General features: G+C 39.3%; 1 long non-coding RNA gene across 1 annotated transcript in view; it reads left to right on the top strand.

The window, feature by feature from the left end:
- The window catches only part of LOC112547968, a 30,267-nt gene extending 25,512 nt beyond the window's left edge, over window positions 1-4,755 (top strand). The window contains exons 5-6 of the long non-coding RNA XR_003091758.1: window positions 2,952-3,013; window positions 4,110-4,755. This is a non-coding gene — a long non-coding RNA (uncharacterized LOC112547968). The remainder of the gene's footprint in view (window positions 1-2,951; window positions 3,014-4,109) is intronic.
- The last annotated feature ends 571 nt before the right edge of the window (window positions 4,756-5,326 follow it).

Below are 5,326 nucleotides of genomic sequence, written 5' to 3' on the forward strand. Positions count from 1 at the left end.
TTTCAAAAATATCCAAGTGATTTACAAGCCCAAATTCTAATGATTGAAAAGTCCACCCTTAATCTTTTAGGAATTATAATAACTATTTTACTGAATAACAGTTAAGCTTACTATATTGCTAGATGTCCTGTGATATATAAAACAAGATTTATTGATATGTGTGAGTACAGGGAACAGAGGACTAATCCCTGCTAAACAAATTAGTAAGAATTTTCTTATCTTTATTAGGGAGAAATGTGGGGAGGGTAGAAGCATGCAGTTCTAGTACTTTTTTTGGAGGGGGAAGGGCAGGGCCAAACACAGGCATGGCTGAACCAGTTAGCCACTCGGGACCCGGACAGAAAAGGGGCCCAAAACTGGTAATTTTTTTGTCCGATTATCATTATTATTGTTATTGTTATCTCTGGTGGAGTGGGGCCTGATACTAAAAGTTCTCTTGGGGCCACCAGGAGTCTAGGTTTAGTTCTGGGGAAGGGAGGTGTTGGATAGGGATTATTGTAGCCTTGAAGGCAGCACAGCCTCTGGCAGCTCCAGCATCCTCATGCTTTCATTCCAGTGTGGAAATTGACTTTCTCACTTAAAACACCCCCCCCCCACACACACACACAATTTTGGACGACTAAGTTTGGGGGAAAAGGTGCATCTGATATGGGAGTAAGTATGGTGTGCTGTGTGGGGGTACTTTAATTATGCATTTTGTGTCTACAGAGATATGGGATTAGAACATTTCTTATCAAATTGATGGAGTATTCAAGACATTTGTAGCTTTGTCAGTGTCATTCTTTTTCAGTATGTCCTTATTTCAAAATATATCTAAGAAAATTCTCAAAAGGTTTTGTTTTAATATGTTTTCTGTTCATCTGGGGAATTTGGGCACTTCTTTTCAAGATTATTCAGTTATTTATAGAAATTCAAGAGAATGTTAATACATTCATAATTAGTAGCTTCACCTACTATGCCATGCTGTTGTTATAATATTCTTTGGCTGTTGAGCTGTATACACTTTGATCACTATTTTGCAAATTTGTTAGCAAATTTGGAGGATTTATTTTTCTTATAATGTAAAATTTCTTAGCCTCTTTTGTCTAAGAGCTGATCCAGCTCACGTGTAGTATTAGTTATGAATTTCAAGAGGTAAAAGCCCCCTCTACCTGGATTTAAGGTAAATATAATAAATACGGCTGTCCTGCTGCACCTTTAATAGCAAATTTTAGTTTGTTCTGTATTTCTTAGAAATCCCTCTTGATTCAAGAACATGGGCTAGTATAATGTTAAGTAAATAAGCTTCATACCTTTTATGATGTGGATGAGGGGCTTTCAGGGGGAAGGGAAAATGTATCACCATGTGTAAACTGTGGCTTCAGAAGTGTAAATTAATTGGTACTCATGTCAGAAGAGGTTATTTACATTGAGCTTGCTTCATTAGCTTTTGAGAAATTTTTGTGGCAAGTGCAAGCACACATGCAGGTCTTCATTTTACTACATTTTAAATGTAAGGGTTGTTTGAGTTACCAGTGTAACAAGGGTTGTCTTCAGGTGTTACCTGTCCCTACCTCCACCCCATTTGTTTTGCTAGTTGAAGTTAGTACCTGTGTATTTGTTAAACTGTAGCTCTCAAATACAGCTTTGTCTTTAGTCTCTTTCATTTAGGATATTCTAGCCTTATTCCACAGTGCTAAAGCAAAAGGCTCTACAGATATACCTGTCACACAGAAATTAAAAAGTGTAATGGGTGATATATTGTATTACTGCTTTCAATCAAAATAAAGGTGTAATAATAATTAAAGGAAAAATGAGACCATGAAAACCAGCATCTACTCTATATATACATGCACATACATACATATAAAATGCATACACACAATTAAATAGCTGTAGCCTATTGAATTTAATATAACAGTTCACTTAATAGTGAAAAAGCAGATAATGGGCAAGTAAGCACCACTAGAGAAATATCTTCTAAATAGTCTCAGAATAGCTTAGACAGCAGGGGGATTTCATAGAGATTTCATTGATTTCATAGACGTTAGGGCTGGAAGGGACCTCGGAAGATCATCAAGTCCAGCCCCCTGCCCCAGGGGCAGGAAGTCAGCTGGGGTCAAAGAATCCCAGCAACACAGGCATCCAAATGTTTCTTAAAAGAGTCCAGAGTAGATGCTTGCACCACTTCTGGAGGGAGCCTATTCCAGGCCTTGGGGGCTTGAACAGTAAAGAATTTTTTCCTTATGTCCAGCTAAAACTGTCTTGGAGGAGTTTGTGACTATTTGACCTTGACATCCCTTGGGGTGCACTGGTGAACAGGTGTTCCCCCAGATCCTGATGTACACCCCTTATATATTTATAGGCAGCCACTAAGTCACCCCTGAGCCTGAGCTTTTCCAGGCTGAAGAGTCCCATGGCTCTCAGCCTCTCATCATAAGACCTGTTCTCTTGCCCACTGATCATGCACGTGGCTCTCCTCTGGACTCTCTCAAGCTTTTCCACATCCTTTTTAAATTGTGCAGCCCAGAATTGGATGCAGTACTCCAGCTGGGGCCTCACCAAGGCCGAGTACAGCAGGAGAATGACATCCTGAGATTTGCTTGAGAAGCATCTATGGATGCAAGCCAGAGTTTTGTTTGCTTTACCAGCCGTGACATCACATTGGTGGCTCATGTTCATCTTGTGGTCAATCATGATCCCCAAGTCCCTTTCAGCTGTGGTGTTAGCAAGCATAGCACTGCCGAGCCTATAAGCGTGATGCGGGTTCCTTTACCGTGAGGTGGAGTGCCTTGCATTTTTCCGTATTGAATGTCATCAGGTTTTTATCCACCCATTTTCTGAGCCTGTCAAGTTTGGCCTGGATCACCAGCCTATCCCTCAGGTTTACCCCAATGTTTGGTGTCTTCAGTGAACTTTGCTACTTTTATAACGCTCTGGACTCATCCACGTCATTGTTTGAATCTTAACAGCTACTGCATACTCCTGATCCGCTCCCCTTCTGAAGAAGCTTACTCTTCAAAAAGCTCCAAATGTATGTATAGTCCATACACTATCAGAACTATGAACTTAAATTACATTAGAAATGCATGAAATTAGATCTGAGAATGGGAGAATGGGATGGGGCAGCTGGGGGATGGAGGGGGCAGGGGGTGTGGAGGCAGCAGTGGGATATGCCTGTCAAATGAATACATCCTGTAATGGAACTATAAGTCAATAATTGTTTCAGGTGTGTGGTCCAAGCCTCTGACAGGACTGGTTCCATGTTTTTTGAAGCTTTCTTTTCTTTTCCTCCTTTTTCTCAGTCTTCCTTCTGGCATATTGCCCTGCATTTTTATGAAGAGTGTCATTGCAAGAGCAATAACCAGATGTCTCAGCAGGACTGTTTTTATTATGCTACCATAGTCTATACTCTTGCTTTCTTTTACATGTTTCCCCTCATTTTGGCCTTCAACTTAATGTGCTGTCCTCCTGTGTCAGATTTTATTTAAAATGCTATTGAAAAAATCAGCAATCAGTTCACCTCCAGTTTGCTGTGGGTTCCAACCTTAAATCCAGCACTCAGAAAAGGGTGGAAAGGACTGTCAGGACTTATACCACTGCCAGGGTGTGTGGAATGTACTCTAGGGTAAATATGGCTGGGCTGTAACTATGCTGGTCATTATTATCTGAGTTAAACTTAAAACTAATCTCTGCATTCAATTAATAAAATTAGTAAAAAAAAAAAAAAAGGTATCCTCATGGTGTGTTGGGAACAGCACAGTAGATCAGTTGTTTAACAAACAGGAAGGTAGCAAAAACAGAGGTTTCAAACTTAAAAAATTACGTTAAATTACCTAAACTTAACCCACTAGTTTAATTAACATTAAATCAAGTATGTGTATTAAATCCATATTTTTCCATTAAAGAAATGAAAATAACTAGTGTATAAAGGCAGCAGCAAACTCCAGCGGTGGGGTCAATAGACAATAGATGCATTCCTTCTCTGCTGAGCCACAGTTTTGCCTCAGTATATCCAAGGTGTACATAGATCAACTGTTTAATGTATACCCAGTGGTATGTTATTGTTTACTTAGAGCATAATACTGCATGACTTTGTTTTTTCTGTTAATTATATTTTTCCCTTCTAGGAAAGTAAGTTTACTCATGCCACATCTTGCCAAACCGCATAATCTGGAAAGGAGTATTGTGGCTCCAGTTGGAAAGTACTAATTGGGCTTCAGCCATCACTGGGAAAGTTGCATCGTATTTTATTATTTTCACTGGCCAAATGCCCTTTGTTCCCACATTAACAGCCTCCCTACGGTGCCTGTAACTTTGATATTATTTTCATTTTTCTGCTAAATTTTGCCAGATGAAAGATACAAACCCTCCAATTTTGAAAGGGGTGGGGGGGAAGAATGTTTTGTTAATTCCATATTTCAAAGACAAAGCCTGTGAAAATTATAACCTATGTCTGCTGGCTAAAGCTGCATTTAGTAAACCCATCTTGCCAGCTGTTCTTATTGGCAAAAGGAAACATAATATTTTGGTATCTTTAATTTGTCCGTTTCAGAGCAGAGTTTTGCTTGTGTCATCATTTAAACCATACATGCTAACATAAGTCTGGCAAGTAACACTGCACTTTATGCTGACTCAGTTTTGGACAGTAGCACTATGATGTTGCAATAACACAATTTCAGAATATTAAATCCAACTTAAATTAATTTCCTGACTGAATTACTGCAGGTGTCCTGAAAAGTGCTGCTGAAAAAATGTTTTGTATTTTACTTAATGAAAATCCAAATGAAGACATTAAAACAAAAGTTTTAATCTTGGGGCCTGATTCTGACTTCATTTAGTTTGAGGTGCTCTGTACCCCAAATGACTGAGCCCTTACTGGCGTGCTTTTGTCCTGTTCTGGAAAGGTGCCCATATCATCCAAGGTGATCAAAAACAGCGTCAAACAGGGCAGAAAACCTTGAATTCTAAGACCTGTCAAGCTGTTATTTAACAACATTTACACAGAAAACAAGGGGAAAGACTATGTAAAATTAATCGATTCTTAGGACTAGAGTGCAGGAGTTGTATTAGGCATATACCAGTGATTCTTAACCAGGGTGCCATGGCACCCTGCTGTGCCTTGAGATCCTACAGGCTGCCATGCGTATTATCAGTTAGGTGATAAACAAGATACACCCAGAGATTTCAAATAGGAATCTACAGTATTAAACACATTCTGGCCTGTTGTGCTCTTTCCAACCTGTTTGCAACAGAAAAAAAATGCTCTATTACTTTTCTGTAGTCAAAAAATGAGTAAAAACTAAGAGCTGGCATTTTTGGAGGGGTGCCTCAAGTCTAATGATGA

This window comes from Alligator sinensis, unplaced genomic scaffold (assembly GCF_000455745.1).
Source record: "Alligator sinensis unplaced genomic scaffold, ASM45574v1 scaffold1147_1, whole genome shotgun sequence".
NCBI lineage: Eukaryota > Metazoa > Chordata > Crocodylia > Alligatoridae > Alligator > Alligator sinensis.